Source organism: Glycine max, chromosome 8 (assembly GCF_000004515.6).
Source record: "Glycine max cultivar Williams 82 chromosome 8, Glycine_max_v4.0, whole genome shotgun sequence".
In the NCBI taxonomy this organism is placed as follows: domain Eukaryota; kingdom Viridiplantae; phylum Streptophyta; class Magnoliopsida; order Fabales; family Fabaceae; genus Glycine; species Glycine max.
The window spans coordinates 28,062,202-28,081,931 of NC_038244.2; the positions used below are offsets into that span (position 1 = coordinate 28,062,202).

At 43.7% G+C, this 19,730-nt stretch overlaps 2 non-coding genes and 1 pseudogene across 2 annotated transcripts; 1 reads left to right on the top strand and 2 right to left on the bottom strand.

The window, feature by feature from the left end:
• Positions 1-538: 538 nt before the first annotated feature.
• Positions 539-12,842, bottom strand: LOC106799572 (uncharacterized; annotated as a pseudogene).
• On the top strand, positions 5,355-5,461 carry LOC113002506 (small nucleolar RNA R71). Its single transcript, XR_003268060.1, has one exon. It is a non-coding gene; the product is annotated as a small nucleolar RNA R71 (small nucleolar RNA).
• Positions 11,561-11,706, bottom strand: MIR5676 (microRNA MIR5676). Its single transcript, NR_048916.1, has one exon. It is a non-coding gene; the product is annotated as a microRNA MIR5676 (primary transcript).
• Positions 12,843-19,730: the final 6,888 nt, after the last annotated feature.

Genomic DNA, 19,730 nt, shown 5'->3' on the forward strand with positions numbered 1-19,730 from the left:
TCACTTTCAAATTGAGCTTTCAAAACTATCATGACATGTAGAGAAGAATCAAGGATTTCAAGTCACAAAATGTCAAGAACTTTTATTTTCAAAACAATTACCCATTTTTTGAACATATCCTATAATTCAAAGAAAAACATGCAAAGTCGTAGGTGCACACGAAATTGACCCAAAATATTAAACTGAAAATCCGACGAAACTAACAACATTAACAAATTAACACAACTAACAAATTAACAAAACCAGCAAAACTAGCAAAACCAAAGAACACTCCCCCCCATACTTAAACAACACATTGTCCTCAATGTAGCACAATTAAAAGATTAAAAACAATTAAATCATCAAAGAGAATCGGACAAGTGTAATAAAAGCAAAGAAGGAGATAGGAAAAGAAAAACTCCCTAAGTCATGGTGGAGGAAGAGTAGGGTGGAGTAAGGAAGTCTCTTCCACCACTACGTCCACTAAAGAAGGGTTCGTGAGGAATGGCTTAAGTCGATGTCCGTTGACCTTGAAGCTCTTGTTTGTGGAGTCGCTTTTGATCTCAACTGTACCATAAGGAAAAAAATTAGTAACAACAAAAGGACCAATCCACTTAGACCTCAACTTACCACTCATGAGTCCAAGCCTAGAATTATACAATAACACTTTTTGCCCAACCACAAAGTCTTTTTTAACTATCATGCTATCATGGAACTTCTTGGTCTTTTCTTTGTAGAACTTGGCATTCTCGTAGGCGTCTAGGCGGATTTCATCTAACTCACTCAGTTGCAACTTCCTTTCCTCGCCAGCTTGATCCATAGAGAAGTTGCAAGTCTTCACTGCCCAGTATGCTTTGTGCTTAATTTCCACTGGAAGATGACATGCCTTTCCAAAGACAACCCGATAAGAGACATTCCTATGGGTGCTTTGTAGGCAGTCCGATGTGCCCAGAGAGCATCATCAAGCCTGGTACTCCAATCTTTCCTGCTTGGCTGCACAATCTTCTCTAGAATTCTCTTGATTTCCCTGTTATAAATTTCTGCCTGTCCATTAGTCTGGGGGTGGTATGGTGTGGATACCCTGTGTACCACCCCGTACTTTTTAAGCAGGGCATGTATTGTCCTGTTGCAAAAATGGGTTCCTTGATCACTAACAATAGCTTTAGGTACTCCAAACCTGCAAAACAGATTAGACCTGACAAAGTCTGCGACAACTTTAGCATCATTAGTTCTAGTGGGCTTGGCTTCCACCCATTTTGAAACATAGTCAACTGCAAGGAGAATGTAAACATAACCAAAAGAGACAGGAAAAGGACCCATGAAATCTATACCCCAGACATCAAACACCTCACAGAATAGCATAGGTTGCTGAGGCATTTGTTGTCGCCATGTAAGTGTATTTCCTGCTCTCTGACACTGCTCACAAGTGCTGCAGATCTTCCACGCATCTTTAAAGATGGTGGGCCAATAAAAACCACAATCAAGCACTTTGCGAGCTGTCCTTTGAACACCCAGATGACCTCCCGGTGCGGAAGAATGACAGAACTGCAGGACTGAGTCAGTCTCATGATCTGGAATGCACCGTCTAATGACCTGATCACTGCACAATTTCCACAAGTAGGGGTCATCCCAAATAAAATGCTTAGCATCACTTTTAATCTTATCTTTTTGGGCCTTAGATGCTAAGGGAGGAAAAACAGAGGCAACTAAATAATTGACAATGTTAGCAAACCAGGGAGTAGAAAGAGAGTCAGAAATACTATACAATATATACAAATGATCATCCGGGAAATCATCCCGAATAGGTGAATCTGCATCAGAGACACGTTCGATCCGACTCAAATGATCAGCAACTAGATTTTGTGCTCCGCTCCTATCACGGATCTCCAAATCAAACTCTTGGAGCCAGAGCATCCATCGGATCAACCTAGGCTTAGAATCAGCCTTCTTCAACAAGTACTTTAGAGCTGCATGGTCAGTATAAACAATAATGCGAGTACCAAGCAAATAAGATCGAAATTTTTCAAGAGCAAAAACTATGGCTAGAAGCTCTTTCTCAGTAGTAGTAAAATTTGCTTGGGCAGCATCTAAAGTCCTAGAAGCATAATATATCACCCTGGGCAATTTATCAATTTTCTGAGCAAGGACAGCCCCCAATGCATAATTTGATGCATCACACATAAGCTCAAAAGGGGCTGTCCAATCGAGTGCCTGGATGATGGGGGTGGTAGTCAACGCTCTTTTGAGGCAATCAAAAGCCTCTTTGCATCTGTCATTAAAGTCAAACTCCACCTCCTTTTGCAACAAGTTGGACAGTGGAAGGGCTACTTTGCTAAAATCCCTTATAAAGCGCCTGTAGAATCCTGCATGACCAAGAAAAGATCGCACCTCTCGCACACAAGAGGGGTAAGGCAATTGTGAAATAACAAAAATTTTTGCAGGATCTACTTCAATACCCTTATTGGAAATAATGTGGCCTAAAACTATACCTTGCTCAACCATAAAATGACATTTTTCAAAATTTAGAACAAGGTTAGTTTCAATGCATCTATTCAAAACTTTTTCCAAACTATTCAAACAACCATCAAAAGAGGATCCATATACAGTGAAATCATCCATAAACACCTCTATGCAATTTTCTAAAAAATCACTGAAAATACTAATCATGCACCGCTGGAAGGTACCAGGGGCATTGCACAGGCCGAAAGGCATCTTCCTATAAGCAAAAGTGCCGAAGGGGCAGGTGAATGTGGTCTTTTCCTGATCCTTAGGAGCAATAGTAATTTGCATATAACCAGAAAAACCATCAAGGAAACAGTAGTGGGATTTACCTGCCAGGCGTTCAAGCATCTGGTCAATGAATGGCAGGGGAAAATGGTCCTTTTTGGTAACCTGGTTCAGCCTCCTATAGTCAATGCAGACTCTCCAACTGTTCTGCACCCGAGTAGGAATCAACTCCTCCTTCTCATTTCTGATCACTGTGAGGCCAGTCTTTTTCGGGACTACCTGGACGGGACTCACCCATTGGCTGTCGGAGATAGGATAAATGATTCCAGCTTGCAAAAGCTTGGTTATTTCCTTCTTCACTACATCAAGAATCACCGGGTTGAGTCTTCTCTGTGGTTGTCTTACTGGTTTAGCTCCATCTTCTAAATTTATTTGATGCATACATGTGGATGGGCTAATACTAGGAATGTCCGCCAGGGTCCAGCCTATAGCCTTCTTATGCTTCTTGAGAACTGACAACAACTTCTCCTCTTGCTCATCAGCAAGGGAGGCAGATATAATCATTGGAAAACTCTTGCTATCATCCAAGTAAGCGTATTTTAAATTTGATGGCAGAGGCTTCAATTCTGGTGTGGTCGGCTGGACAGTGGTAGAAGGAGATGGTTTCTCAGCCTTTACCTCATAAAGAAAGTCAGAGGTATGTGTACTTCCTGAAACATGGTTAGTCCTATCTGACTCTATAAAATCAATCTCAAGAGGTAAAACACCACCACCAGGCATGCAATCAATATCACTCTCAGATTCACTCTCAGCATCAAATTCAGACATATGATCAAGTACAATTTCAGACTCAATGCATGAAGAGTGAGAGGCATGCAGATTAGAATAAAGACCAGTCATGTATTCATCAACAACATGGTCAATTATTTCAGCACGAAATACAGAAAGATCTTCAGATGGGTATTTCATAGCATCCAAAATATTAAAATGAACAGTTATATCACCAAACTCCATGGACAGTGTGCCTGCATAAACATCTATCTTAGTTCTAGCAGTTTTCATAAAGGGTCTGCCTAGAATGATGGGAACTGATCCTTGAGAAAATCCATCTTCCATATTCAAGATATAAAAATCAACAGGGAAAATCAGTTCACCAACTCTAACTAAGACATCTTCTATGAAACCAACAGGATAGGCAACACTTCTGTTAGCTAAATGAATTACCACATCAGTTGACTGCAAGGGACCTAGAGATAGAGAATTAAAAATAGACAGAGGCATAACACTAACAGAAGCTCCTAAATCTAGCATGGCATTGTCAAACTTACTATTCCCTATGATACAAGGTATGCTGAATGTACCTGGATCTTTGCATTTTTCAGGAATTTGAGGAACAGATTTACCAATCAATGCGGAGACATTTCTGCCCATGCTAATCCGTTCACTTCCTTTAAGCTTCCGCTTATTAGTGCACAGCTCCTTCAAGAATTTGGCATATCTTGGAATTTGCTTTATTGCATCCAACAGAGGTATGTTTACCTCTACCTTTCTAAACGTTTCCAAGATCTCTTTCTCTGCCTCTTCCATTTTTTTGTTGGAAACTGCTCTTGGAGGGAATGGAAGAGGGGGAATGTGCTGCTTCTGCAAATCAGAATTAGCTGTGGAAGAAGATTCACCTGCACAGAAATTGTTAGGTAAATTTTTGTCATCACCTTTTCCTGGAATAGAGTGAAGTTTGGCAGGTTCATTTGCAGATGAGGAAGGTGCTACGGGTTGAGGTCCTTGACATTGCTGAAATGACACTGACATTTTTGGGATTTTGGACAGCTTGAGAAGGCAGCTTGTCAGAATTCTGGGACTGTTGTTGATTCAATTGGGTAGCCAATTGTCCCATCTGATTGGTTAAGCTCTGAATGGAGGCTCTGGTCTCTTACTGAAACTGCATGTTCTGCATAGTCATTTGCCTCACAAGTTCTTCGAGGGAAGGTTGTGGAGGGGCCTTAACTGTTGGCTGTTTCTGGGGTTGTTGCTGTTGTTGGATTGGTGGAGGAATGTATGGTCTGCTTGGGCCAGCAGCATTTTGGAAGGAAGGAGCAGGCTGCTGTTGTTGCTGAGGGCTGGACCATCTGAGGTTAGGGTGATTCCTCCATCCAGGGTTGTATCTGTTGCTGGAAAGGTCATAATTGTTCTGCTGTGGTTGATTTTGCTGCTGAGGTTGAGGAGGTCTATTGTAAATATTTGCAGCATAAGCTTCAGGCTGCTCAATTGCTCCAGGTTGCTGCATGGAAGGGCAAAGGTCTGTATGGTGGTCAGCAGAGGAGCACAAACCACAAACCCTTGCGACAGGTACAGATTTCTGATTCAAGGCCAGCTGGGTTACCAAGTTAACCAATGCATCCAGTTTGCCTTCAAGCTTCTTAGTTTCAGATGATGCAGATGGGTTTGTAGCTACCTCATGCACTCCTCTAATGACTATGGCATCATTTCTGGCGCTAAACTGCTGAGAGTTGGAGGCCATCTTCTCAATTAAATTTCTGGCTTCAGCAGGAGTCATGTCTCCAAGGGCTCCACCACTAGCAGCATCTATCATACTTCTCTCCATATTACTGAGTCCTTCATAAAAATATTGGAGAAGAAGCTGTTCTGAAATCTGATGGTGAGGGCAACTGGCACATAGTTTCTTAAATCGCTCCCAGTACTCATACAGGCTCTCTCCACTGAGCTGTCTAATACCTGAGATATCTTTCCTGATGGTTGTGGTCCTGGAAGCAGGGAAATTTTTTTCTAAGAATACTCTCTTAAGGTCATCCCAGCTCGTGATGGACCTTGGAGCAAGGTAATACAACCAGTCCTTTGCCACTCCCTCTAATGAATGAGGAAAAGCCTTCAGAAATATGTGATCCTCTTGGACATCTGGGGGTTTCATGGTGGAGCAGACAATATGAAATTCCTTCAAATGTTTGTGCGGGTCTTCACCTGCAAGGCCATGAAACTTTGGAAGCAAATGAATTAGTCCAGTTTTAAGAACATATGGGACATCCTCATCAGGGTATTGGATGCACAAGCTTTCGTAGGTGAAATCAGGTGCAGCCATTTCCCTTAGAGTCCTCTCACGAGGTGGAGGTTGTGCCATGTTCTCAAAATGTGTAAAATCAGAATGCTCAGAATCAGAATGCTCAAAATTATAATGCTCAAGATCAGGATGTTCAAAATCACCAATAACAGAATGCACAGATTCACCAGTTATGGAATGCTCAGAATGATCAAAAGGTATAAAATGATGCCTAACTAATCTATGAAATGTCCTATCTATCTCAGGATCAAAGGGTTGTAAGTCAGATGGATTGCCTCTAGTCATACACTACATTCAGCATGCACACAACTAGTTGCCTTGTCATGTAAATAAAGGTGTAGGTTTGAACTACAGCTACCCTCAAATGATATCCAAATGACTTTAAATTTTGTGAGAAACCCTATAAAATGATGAGAAGATAGCACAAAACATTTCAGACAAAAATTCAAAGTCTAACTATGAAAGCTAAAAATGGTAGGTTAAGAAAAATAAGTGAATAAAACTTGAAAAATAAAAAACTTTTGACAGAATCGCTTTTTTTGGACGATGGAGACCTCAGCCAGCCTATGGCAGGCTGCCACGGCGTAGGAAATTTTTTTCTACCCCAAATGCATATATAATAATTGCGATTCTGATAACCGGAGCAAAAGTTATGGCCGTTTGAAGTTTTGACAAACACAAAATTTGCTAGTTTTTTGGAACTCACAAACACAAAATTTGCTAGTTTTTTGGAACTCTCAAATCTGACCAAACTAAAGGCTCTAGCTATTTTTCCCACACAATATGGATTAAAAGAAGTTACCACAAAAAAATTCAGCCAAAAATAACAACCCTAGCTACTAAAACAAAAAATCTCAAATAATTTCTACTACTACTCTGTTTTTCCGCAAGCTGATTTCTACTACTACTCTGTTTTCAAGCACAATCTTCACAGCAAAACTACTCTGTTTTCAAGCACAATCTTCACAGCAAAACAACCAAGATTGAAATAGGGGAAACGCTTGATGGAAAAACTGAAACAACACTAACACACATACTAACACAATACTAACAATTAAACATAAAACACGAACCTTTGGACACTGCTCCCCGGCAACGGCGCCAAAACCTTTGGACACTGCTCCCCGGCAACGGCGCCAAATTTGATCGAGGCCGTACCCGAATCAAATAAACATGAAAATGCAGTAACTAGGAAGTGATCCTAGGTCGTTTCCCAACTAGCAGTGACAAACCAAATGTTCATAATATACTTGCAGTAACAGTAACGATTGGGGGAGGGGGTTTGTTTGTTTTGTGATTAAAGAGCAGAACAAGTAAACTGAAATTCGAAACTACTAATATTAAAAACGGGTTGTTTCCTCTGATTCAGAAGCCATTCTCTTATCCTGGGTTAGAGAATTCGTCCCTAACAGTCAACCACTTAATCCAACCCTATTTCAATTTACTAAGCGAAAATCAACTTAGGGTTTTCAATACGTGATTAGGCACCACATACACCAGTTAGCCCTTCGTCCATTAAGCATGAACGCAAGTTAGGCTCAAAGGCAATTAATCGAACACGAAGCGTGCACTGATTAATATTCACGAATTTGGGATACTGGTGAAGGGAGAACTACCAGGAAACCACATTACAAGCGAAACCTCAAAGAGAGTTGGGCTTCGTCCTCAAAAGGAAACAACACCAGAAAATCTAGCCTTCCATGGATTCAAACAGAAAACGCAATTGAAACATGAAGCAGAAACGTAAATGAACAGAAACGTAAACAAACAGAAATGTAAAATGGAACAGAAACGTAAATGAGAGTAGAAGAAGAAGCAAGAACGAAATTGTAATTAGAAGCAGAAAACGTAAAATTGCATTACGAACTCAGAAACGTCAAAACAGAAAAACCAAAACCCTAAAACAAAGCTCTGAATAATGAATAGCATAACAGAATAGAATGCCCTGCACGAATCCCAAGGCAGCTATTTAAAAAGAGTCACTCAAAGTCACTGGGCCCTATTACAATATTCTGGCCCAAAACGAAATAAACACTGAACAACATAAAATAAAATTGCGAAATTTCCTAATTAGAAATTAACTAAGGTAAGCGCTGCTTTATTTGCCCTCTTCAAGTCCACAACCAAAATCCGGATTAAGCCCAATGTTTCATTAATTCCTGAAATTAGATTAAAAACATCAAATTAGCTAATTGAGCCCAAATAATAAAACTGCCTAATTAATTGACAATTAAGACCAATCAATAATTAAAATGGTGCAAAAAGGGTTTAGAAAATAGAAGAAAATGATGGCACATCACAAGGCAAAAGGCAACAACTCATGCCAATCTTTGTACGACACTATCATCTTCTGAATAATTTTCTTAATATTTTTATTTGCAGCCTCCACAGCCTTGTTCATCTTTGGCCGGTAGTGGGTGGAGTTATGATGCTGGATTTTGAAATCCTCGCACATTTCCTGCATCATTTTGTTATTCAGATTGGTGCCATTGTCAGTAATGATTTTCCTAGGGAGTCCGTATCGACAAATCAGTTCCCTCTTTATGAATCTGACCACCACACTCCTCGTGACATTGGTATAGGAAGCCGCTTCGACCCATTTGGTGAAATAATCTATCGCCATGAGAATGAAGCGATGACCGTTCGAAGCCTTGGGTTCGATGGCCCCTATGACATCTATCCCCCACATGGAAAAAGGCCAAGGGGCGGACATGACATTCAGAGGATGTGGCAGAACATTGACATTGTCTGCGAACGCTTGACATTTATGGCATTTCCTTACATGGGTGCAGCAATCACTTTCCATAGTGAGCAGTAATAACCTGCTCTAAGGATCTTCTTAACCATAGCATGCCCATTTGCATGTGTCCCAAATGAACCCTCATGGACTTCCTCAATCATGTAGTTTTCCTCTTTGGCATCTATGCATCACAAGAGGGTCATGTCATGGTTTCGTTTGTACAGGACGGTACCACTCACAAAGAAACCAGTAGCCAATCTCCTTAACGTTCTTTTGTCATTGTCAGAAATCCCTGGTGGATATTCTTTGTTCTCGACATACTGTTTGATGTCGAAATACCACGGTTTTCCATCTCACTCTTCCTCTATCGCACAACAATGTGCCGGCTTTCCCCGAGATCTGAATTCAATGTACGACAGATCCCCGTGTGGGGCAAGTTGGAGCATGGATGCCAAGGTGGCCAATGCATCGGCCATTTGGTTCTCTTCCCGAGGTATGTGGTGGAAATAAATTTCGTCAAAGAATTCGGCTAACTTCAAGATATAAGTTTGATAGAGTATCAATTTTTGATCCCTAGTTTCCAATTCTCCTCTCAACTGACGTATTACCAAAGTCGAGTCTCCATACACTTTGAGTAGCTTTACGTCAAAATCAATGGCAGCTTGAATCCCAAGGGCGCACGCTTCATATTCGGCCATATTGTTGGTACAATCGAAACCCAGCCTGGTCGTGAAAGGGATGCATTGATCATCCGGGGATACAAGGACTGCCCCTACTCCATGGCCCAAAGCATTAGATGCCCCATCGAAACAAACAATCCATTTGTCTATATCCTCGTGCGTCTGCTTCTCTTCGAATAGGGCCATGATGTCTTCATTCGGGAACTCAAGGTGCATCGGCTGATAATCTTGGAGGGGTTGTTGGGCCAAATAATCTGCCAAGGCGCTTCCCTTTATCGCCTTTTGGGTGACATACACAATATCGAATTCAGATAGTAGTACCTGCCACCTAGCGATTCGTCCCGTGAGGGCCGGTTTCTCAAAGATGTATTTCACGGGATCCATTTTGGAAATAAGCCAAGTCGTATGACTGAGCATGTACTGCCTAAGACAATGTGACGCCCATACCAAGCCGCAGCACGTCCTTTCCAACATTGAGTAATTCATCTCACAGGCTGTAAACTTGTTGCTTAAATAGTAAATGGCTTGTTCCTTCTTCCCAGAGTCATCGTGCTGACCCAACACGCACCCCATAGACTCGTCTAACACAGTCATGTACATGAAAAGAGGTCTTCCTGTTACAGGTGGCATGAGCACTGGGGGATTCGCGAGGCTCTGTTTGATTTTTTCGAAGGCCTCTTGGCAGTCGCCATTCCACAGGACCGCCTGCTTTTTATGCAATAGTTTGAAGATGGGCTCGCAGGTAGGGGTGAGTTGCGAGATAAATCTCGCGATGTAATTCAACCTGCCTAGGAAACCTCGAACCTGCTTCTCCGTGCGTGGCTCTGGCATTTCAAGAATGGCCTTCACTTTCTCAGGATCTATCTCTATCCCTTTCCGGTTCACGATAAAACCCAACAACTTTCCTGACTTTACCTCGAAGGTGCACTTGGTGGGGTTTAGTTTCAGTTTGTATTTCCACAGCCTTCCAAACAACTTACGCAGATTGACGAGGTGTTCGTCCTCGGTCCGAGATTTGGCAATCATGTCATCTACATAGACTTCTATCTCTTTATGCATCATGTCGTGGAATAAAGCTACCATGGCACATTGATAGGTTGCCCCAGCATTTTTTAGCCCAAAGGCCATTACTTTGTAGTAGAATGTTCCCCATAGGGTGACGAAAGTGGTCTTCTCCACATCTTCGGGTGCCATTTTTATCTGGTTATACCCTGAGAAACCATCCATAAATGAGAAAAGGGCGAACTTAGTTGTATTATCTACTAGTATATCAATGTGTGGTAAAGGAAAATTGTCTTTATGACTGGCTCGGTTTAAATCCTGATAGTCTACGCATATTCGCAATTTGCCATCTTTTTTTGGGACAGGGACAATGTTGGCTACCCACTCTGGGTATCGAGCCATAGCCAAGAAACCCGCATTGAACAGCTTTCTTACTTCTTCTTTAATTTTCAAAGACATTTTGGCTCTCATCCTTCGTAATTTTTGCTTAACCAGGGAAGACCCAGGATTCAATGGCAACCTATGCTGCACAATGTCGAGGTCCAGACCTGGCATGTCTTGGTACAACCATGCGAAGATGTCTTGATATTCTTCAAGAAGGGTTACCAAACCTTGGCGAATAGGTGCGGACATACCGGTTCCTACTTTCACTTCTTTCTTTCCCTCTCCGGTCTCTAAGTCTATCAGTTCGGTTTCCTCTTGGTGAGGCTTCATTTCGCATTCTTCCTGAGCGATCAACCTCTCCAACTCTGGTGAAAGGACGTCCTCTTCCTCTTCTTCGTTTATTGTTTGACTTACTTCTCAGTCAAAATCGATTATCAAACCCTCGTTGTTAGGATCCTCAAAGGATCGATCCTCACATCTATACCATTCAAGACAAAAAACAAAAACATGCAAAATGATATGAGAAAAGGAAGAATCGCAAGAATAGATGAAACAAGATCTCTTTGTTATTTAATAAGGTAGGTTTCACAATACAAAAGAGAAAGGAATCTATAGCCTCCAATTACATTGAATCAGCGGTATAGACTTCTGACTGGCTCGTCACGTGCCAATTCCCCAGTTGGAAATTGGGATGGCACGGTCGCACGAAACTCGGCGGATCTTGTGGAGCCTCTTCTCCTATTGCCACCACCTTTTCCTTGAACATTATCCTGGCACTTGTGAAACACTGGCTAACATGACCGGGCCATGCCCTATCTGCCCGGAGTCTTGATGGTGCATTCCTTCTTCTAGGTTTCCTGGGCTCATACCCCAACCCATATTTGTGCGGGTTACCCCTAATGTCAACCACATCGGCATTCCCGTGGCTATCCTTGCCCAGACCCATTCTGGGCTCATAACCGTGCCTAAGCATTACCCGCGCCACCATCAGGACCGCATTAAAGAAACAAGGTAGCAATGGACTTGTTTACACAGAGGCACAACTTACCACCTCGAAGGATTGGAAAGTTGTTTCCAATGATTCCTCCGCTGCCTCTACATATGGTGTCGAGGAGGGGCAGCTTACCAACATATCCTCTTCACCTGACACTATCACCAAGAGTCCACCAACCGCGAATTTCAATTTCTGGTGAACCGTCGAAGGGACCACTCCTAGCGCGTGAATCCATGGCCTCCCCAAAAGGCAGCTGTAGGTGGGATTTATGTCCATTACTTGGAAAACCACATTGCAAATGTGGGGGCCTATCTGAATGGGGATGTCAATTTCCCCCATCACCTCCCGTCGACTACCGCCAAAAGCTCGTACTACCATCGAACTCGGTTTTAGACGTGACGCATTAAAAGGAAGTTTCTCCAAGGTGGTCTTTGACATCACATTTAAACTTGAACCATTATTGATGAGTACCTTAGCGACAACATGGTCCATGCATCTGACAGACACATGTAGAGCTTTGTTGTGCCCTCTCCCCTCAACTGGAATCTCTTCTTCCAAAAACGCGTGATAGTTAATGGTAGTTATGTGATTAACAATGCCTTCAAAACCCTCGACTGAGATGTCGTGTGCTACGTGGGCTTTGTTGAGGACCTTTACCAATAGTGCACGATGAGGCTCAAAGCTTATGAGCAGTTCGAGCAAGGAGATCCTTGCTGCAGTTTTATTCAATTGCTTAACTACTTTAAACTCACTTTGTTGGATGAGACGAAGGAACTCATGAGCCTCTTCCAAGGTCACCGCCTTTCCTTTGAGACCTTCCTTCTTTTCAGCTCCCTTTACTACCGGGGGATCCATTTCTTTTGAAGGGGTGGCCGCACCTACGGACTCTTGGGTCATGGGTGCTTTCCCCTTGGAGGGAAATTCCACCGAGTAAGGGGGAGCGAACACCCGGACACTACGGGTTATGCCACTAAGGCCGGTAATCTTGGTTACCTTGGCTGACAAGGAGTCAACCTCGGTTGCAGCCCCTTCTCCAAAAGTGGGAGGGGTATATTTCCATGGGACGACCTTATTGCTTTGATAGGAAAATGGCGTCGGCTTGGGCACTGTCAGGGGGTACTCGGACCTGGGGCTGGTCATATTCCTAGCGAAACATATTACAAGGGCTATAGGGGTTGGGGGAGCCTTCCTTTCTGCCGACTGCGTGCAAATTTGCGGTTCTTCCCTACCTCTCTCGGATACTTCGAGCTGCCCCCAGTCCATGAGCCGTTGAAGTAGCTCTTCCACCGCGGGGCAGGTTTCCATGTCGTGTGATTCCCTGAGATGAAACAGACATTCGTCGCTTTTGTCTCTGCCACAAGAGACCATGCATGCTGCCTACATCGACTGGTAGATGAATCTTTTGGATGTAGCCACATCTTCTAATCTCTTTGACCCTAACGGCCTATCCTTTTCGATGGCGTTTACGCTAGCTCCTCCATGATTGGCTAGTGGATTGGTCTTAACGTTGGGGCCCTCTTCTTGAAATGATAGCCAGCCGACATTTATTAGGTGTTGCACCTTATACTTGAATGGCAGGCAAGAATCAATGTTGTGTCCGGGGGCTCCACTATGGTATGCGCATGTGGAATTTGAGTTGTACCACTTGGGGTATGGTGACTGGAAGACCTTCCCGGGTATGGCCACCACCAAATGGTTTTCAAATAATGAGGGCCATAACTCGGAATACGCCATGGGAATATGAGAGAACTGGTCTCTCGGGGAGCGTCGTGGATTGTCATAGCTCGTGCCAGGAGTCGTATTATTGGCTGGCCGGGGCTCCACTATGGTATTGCGCATGCATTTTTTCTGTTGTGGCAGGCCCTTCTACTTGAGTTGGGAGGGAACTTCCAGCTCGGATCGAAAAGTTCAAGTGGTTGTGTTGGTATGAGTTTTGAGCATTTTGGGGCGTTTTCATCCACGTTGGGGCGGTGGTGACCGCGTGGGTATCCCCTTCCTTTTTCTGTGTGCCCACCACTGGGGCTCTTCTATTGCTGTTGGGGCCAGCATTGGAGGCGTATTCAAACTTGCCTTTCCTCAGTCCGGACTCGATTCTTTCTCTGGCGAAGACGAGGTCTGCAAAGTTGGCCGACATATATCCTATCAGCTTCTCGTAGCAGAACATAGGCAGCGTATCTACCATAATCGTGATCATTTCCCTCTCAGTCATAGGTGGGATGACTTGGGCTACTAGCTCTCTCCACATTTAAGCATATTCCTTGATGGACTCATGTTCCCGTTTGCTCATGCTCTGAAGTTGGTTCCGATTGGGATCCATATCTGTGTTGTATTGGTACTGCCTAATAAAAGCAGTCGCCAAGTCTTTCCCCGACCGGACCTGAGAGGCTTCTAGATTTGTGTACCACGCCACTGCTGGTCCGGCGAAGCTGTCTTGAAAGAAGTGCATTAACAGCTTTTCGTTCATGGAATATGCCCCCATCCTTCGACAATACATCCGAAGATGACTCTTTGGACACGTTGTCCCTTTGTATTTGTCGAAGTCTGGTACCTTAAACCTGGGAGGAATGATGATGTCAGGTACCAGACACAGATCGGCTAAATCCAAGAAAGGATAGTTGCCGAGGCCTTCCACCGCTCTCAACCTCTCTTCAAGCAGATCAATCTTTCCCTTGTCTTTTGAAATGGGAACGAGTTCCTTAACGGGTGCGGATTAAGACGGGGCATGGCGGATTATGTTTGGTTGGGCAACTCATGGGGGGCCGGTTCCCTTGGGGGAAGTAGAGGGCCTAAATGGGCATCTCTTTCATCATCTTCCTGTAGAGGATAGTCGGCATGAGGAGGGAGTTGCCCCTCGAAGGTAGGGGCTTGGCTCAAATCGTCTAGAGCGGTACGGGGAGTGAAGTCTGGAGGCAAACCATAAGGGTAGGCTTGAGGACTATACCTCCGAATGAAACCCGTCACGCTTCTGTCCCGGCCCAAGTTCAATGCGGGCTGTAGCACCGGCTCCGATTCCCTAACTGTATTGGAAGCGGCCGCTGTAGCATTGTATTTTATTGATTTTTGAATTTTTAGCATGGCTTCTGTGATAGAAGCCATCTGATCTTTTAAAGATGGCATGTCGGCCTTCATCTGTTCTTGCACTCCCTCTTCGTTATCCATCTTACTTTTGGATCGGGTGTTATAGGGGTGCCTTTGCACTTTTTTAGTTATGGTGAGTTTCCTAAATAAACAAACAGTGGTGAGCATGCCACCAAATCATGAATATGCTAATGAATGATTAGAGCACTTAGATCCACCTCAAGGCCTTTTTAGACAACATGATGAGTTTCAGAACTTCTCTTTTTATAAAAAGGAACAAAAGCTTTCATCTAGCCAAGATTTTACCAAAGTGTTACAACAGAACCTAACGGTTTCTAATTATATGGGCCATTAAATCTATCATGTGTTGACAGTAATTGATTAGCCCGTGAATTTCCTCTGGGGCTGAACACACTTCGGCCATGGCCCTTGCTTTAGCTAGTAGTCGCGAGAGGTCTTGACTTCCATTTAAGGTCAAGGCGAACCTATCCATCCACATGGTCGCTTCTTGATGCAATGCATCAATCACCCTCCCTCTTGCTTCCTTCTCGGCGTATGCTTGTGCGAAGTCCTCTACTAGCTTTTGCTCATGGGTCAAAGACTGGTTTAACTCTTCTTTGTACTGCCCTATTATAGCTAGCATGCTTTGCTCCGTGGCTTCTAAGTGTGGGGCCAAACTCTTCTTGGATCTTGAGCAAGCGGCTAACTCCTCTTTTAAGACCATGCTATGTACTCGTGATTGGTCTCTTTCCTATCTCCGGAGCTTAAGCTCGTTGTTGCTGCCCCACAAAGCCCCTCGAAACATGTTTCGGCCGTGCTCTTCCCTACGAGCCCTCTTGGTCTCTTGTTCCAAGGCCTCGGTGGTAGCTATATTTATATCTCTTAGTTCGGCATTCTCCTTTCGGATTTTAAGAGCTGATGATTTGAACCTTTCTTTGACTGTTTGGGCTTGCTCGAGTTCTGTCCTAAGGGCCTTGCACCTCTTCGTCTTCCTCCGGTGCCTCAACTTCCTCCCTTTTAGCAGTTCTCAAACTTGGGAGCCAATCCAAACCTAGCACGTGGGCTTTCAACCACCTTCGGTAGCCACCGATGGGCCCATTGTTACTGCCCTTGACTTCTTTGTCCTTCTTTTGCACCACCTCCCATGCCTTGTGGACCTTCTGAAGTGTCTCCATGTTGGTCCTATTGAAACCTCATGAAATGACAGGCGCGAGCTCTTCCTCTAGCGGTGCCCCTCTCATAGGGTAGCCAAGTTGCCTTATACCAAGTGTCATACCCTAATTTCGTCCGGGGACCTTTGCTTGATGACATGCGACTTTTCTTTGGTCCTTGCAAGGTGCTTGGCACCCATCATTAGGCAATTTGTGAAATTCCAGGACATGCCGGAAAACCAAAAAATATTGATGCACAATCCGTAAGTTTTCGTGACACACCGGAAATCAAATGGAAGCATCGTTGCTTAATTAAGTGAGGTTCCGTAACATTCCGTAAGTCAAAAAGGGGATGATTATGTAATCCGCAAGGTTCCGTAACATTACGGAAAGAAAACAAGTATCGTTACGAAATTCGTAAGTTTCCGTAACTTTACGAAAAAAGAATCACCAAAAAAAGCAGTGGGGGTGTACTTAGTAAAAATGGGGGTGCAAATAGCACCTAGGCCCACTTGGGCCCTCCAGAATATTCCTCCAGAAGGCTGTTGCTTCTGGAGGAAGCAACCTGGCTCGCCTGGGCGAGCTGGGCGGCAAGCACCTCCCCTATTTTGCTATAAATAGGGGAGGACGTGAAGAAGAAAAGGGTTCAGCCCCTTAGGCACTTCTCTCTCTTTCGAATTTGCTTGGAAAAATTGTTTCCGTGAAGAAAATCTAAGTCGAGGCGCTTCCGAAACATTTCCGTAACATTTTCCGTGAAGAATTTCGCAAAGTTTTCAACCGTTCTTCGACGTTCTTCATTCGTTCTTCATCGTTCTTCGATCTTCAACGGGTAAGTACCTCGAACCAAGCTTTTCGATTCATTCTATGTACCCGTAGTTGTTCACATTGTGTTTCGTGTATTTCTATTCTCGTTTCATTTACTTTTAATACCCCCTCTTGACGTGCTTAAGCCATTTTACTTAAGTCATTTCTCGCTTAACCTAAAAATAAAATAAATTTCCACCGATCGTTTGAATTGTATTATCCGTAAACTTCGGTTAAAATGAATTCCGACCGTTCAGTCGTGCCGTAACCACGTTGGAAATCAAAAAAGAGGTAAAAATAATATAATAATAAAAAAAACATCTTTTAGGTAAAATAAAGCGGAAAATCAATCGGACGTTTTCTCTTTGGGATTTCTCATTCTTAACCGAATTGACTAATAACTAAAGTGAAACTAAGGCTAAAAACAACTCGCCTAGTCAAGCTCGTCCACAAAAATAGGTTTTTGAAGTTTGTCATTTCAATTTCTTACTAAGTAAAATGGATCATTTTCAAGGTCCAACGCCTTAAAATGATCACCTCTTAAGTAAAAAAGAATCACTTGATAAGAAAGAACTATGTAGGTCTGATTTTCTCATCCCAATTGAGGAATACGTAGGAGCAAAGGGAAACACCCTTGTCGACCACAAAAAGAGAAAAATATAAAAAGGGTATAAAGGATATAAAGACATAAAAAGGGGAACGTAAAAATCAAAGTCATGTTTGCACATTCGATTAAAGGCTGCCGTCCCTTGGGACGGACGTGTGGGGTGCTAACACCTTTCCCGTGCGTAAATACAACTCCCGAACCTTTCACTTAAAAGTTCGTAGATCACGTCTTTTCCGGTTTTCCCGACGTTTTCCTCAAATAAACGTTGGTGGCGACTCCGCGCGTATTCCTTTTGTGGGACACGCATCCCGCGAGTCACGCGTCGCCCTCCCGCCGAAGGGTAGGTTGCGACAGTTGACGACTCCACTGGGGACTGTTTTTAGAGAGTTAGGCCATTTAATCATGTGCAATGTTTTACCGTGACTTATCCCTTTGTTGGTTTCCCTTCATTATGTTCTTGTGTATATAAACTCTTTGTTGCTTTTAGTGCGTTTTAAAATGTATGCATGAGGTAGATATTTACTCATTTGATGCACACAAACACCAACACTATTTGCACACACTGTGAGTGAAAAGGGGCCCTATACCCGGGTTCATGGGAACATAAGGAGCGGAGGTGAATCTGTGATCATGCTAGGTCTCCGACTTGCTTGATCACAGTGAACCCTCATCTAGAGTTTTCCTCTTTGAAAGCATATTGTTGCTAGTAGTCCCTACTACTGCTGTATGTTCTTCGAAGGGGATAATACCTCTAGAAACCATCAAGAGAGATATGACTACCTTGGGGGTTATCACTAAATGCCTAGTTAGTTCTCTCCCTTATAGGTCCCTTAAATAGGGGCACGAAGCAAATACGATGCGTGCCATTTTTCACAACTGCCATGCATAAGTATCATATACCCTTTTGCTTATGTTCAGTGAATATCGTCATACTTTGTACATTCCCGCATTGTGTCTTTTGCATAGGCATCGCATATGGGTTCTGTCTTGATCCCTTCAGTAAACAAACCAACGGAGGGTCTGTGTCGCCTTCTTAAAAACGTACGTTGGGGCACTTTGCTACCCCTAGACGTTGTATCTAAGAAGGGGACAAATTCCCCGGGCCCCCGCATTCCTAGATTGCATTTGTGTCATATGCATTCCATCATGCATTCATCCATCCCACCCATGAGATATCGGAGTTTTGATTTGCACCAGTTTTTGTCTCACTTTAGTAAGCATGGGAACAAATCAAACCGGCAAGAGGTTCTACCAAGTCAAGGTTAAAAGCCTAGATACCACCAGCATCAAGGAATTAGGGCGGTTGATGAAACCTCTCCAAATGCAAGCCTTCCGCAAGACTTACGGAAAGATCTTAGAGTTGACCATAGCAGAGGTGTCCATAGAAGCCATTGCATCACTCACCCAATACTACGACCAGCCTTTGAGGTGCTTCACATTCGGAGACTTCCAATTAGTACCAACCATTGAAGAATTTGAGGAAATTCTAGGATGTCCTCTCGGGGGAAGAAAACCATATCTTTCATCCGGGTGTCTCCCCTCTTTGAGCAGAATTGCAACTGTGGTCAAGGATTCAGCAAGAGGTTTGGACCGCATAAAACAGACTCGGAACGGCATAGCGGGCCTACCACGAGGGTACCTAGAAGACAAGGCGAGGGGTATGGCCAATCAAGGAGATTGGGTCCCGTTTATGGATGTGTTAGCTTTGCTAATTTTTGGGATCGTCCTCTTTCCAAACGTGGATGGTTTGGTGGACCTAGCACCAATCGACGCTTTCCTTGCATACCACCATAGCAAGGAAAGTCCGGTGGTAGCTGTCTTGGCAGATCTATTTGACACATTTGACCGAAGGTGCGAAAAGAGTAGCGCACGGAGCATCTGTTGCTTGCCCGCCCTCTGTGTTTGGTTGGTTTCGCACTTGTTCCAACAAGACACAAGGCATCCATGTCCGCTCCTGAGCCATCGCTCGTGTACTGAAAAGAGGAGAATCGACTGGGACCAGCTTTTGGCTGGGATAGGAGGTAGAACAATCAGTTGGTTCCCCAAATGGAAGGAAGGAAAAGAAGGAGTCATTTTCTCATGTGGAGGATACCCAAACATTCTGCTGGTAGGAACGAGGGGTTGTATTAACTACAATCCCGCGCTCGCTATAAGACAACTAGGGTACCCCATGAGGGGAGCACCGACGGAAGAAAGCATGTCTCCTTTGCTTGTAAGGGATTTCGGCGCACAAAATTTCAAGGCTATACAAAGAATCAATAAGGCATGGGAAACCCCGTTAAGTAAAGATCAAGAGCTTAGGGGCATTCGTAATGGCATCATTGGTGGGTACCACGAATGGCTGAAAGTTCATATACGAGGTTTAGATTGGCTCGCCAAGTTAAAAGTCATCAGCGAAGAGAGTTTTGAAGCACCGGAAGAGGACGGAGAAGTCCAAGCTCTCAAAAGCGAGTTAAGAAAGGCGAAACTTGCCAAGGAGAAGTTCAAGTTGGCCGCTACACACATTCGGAA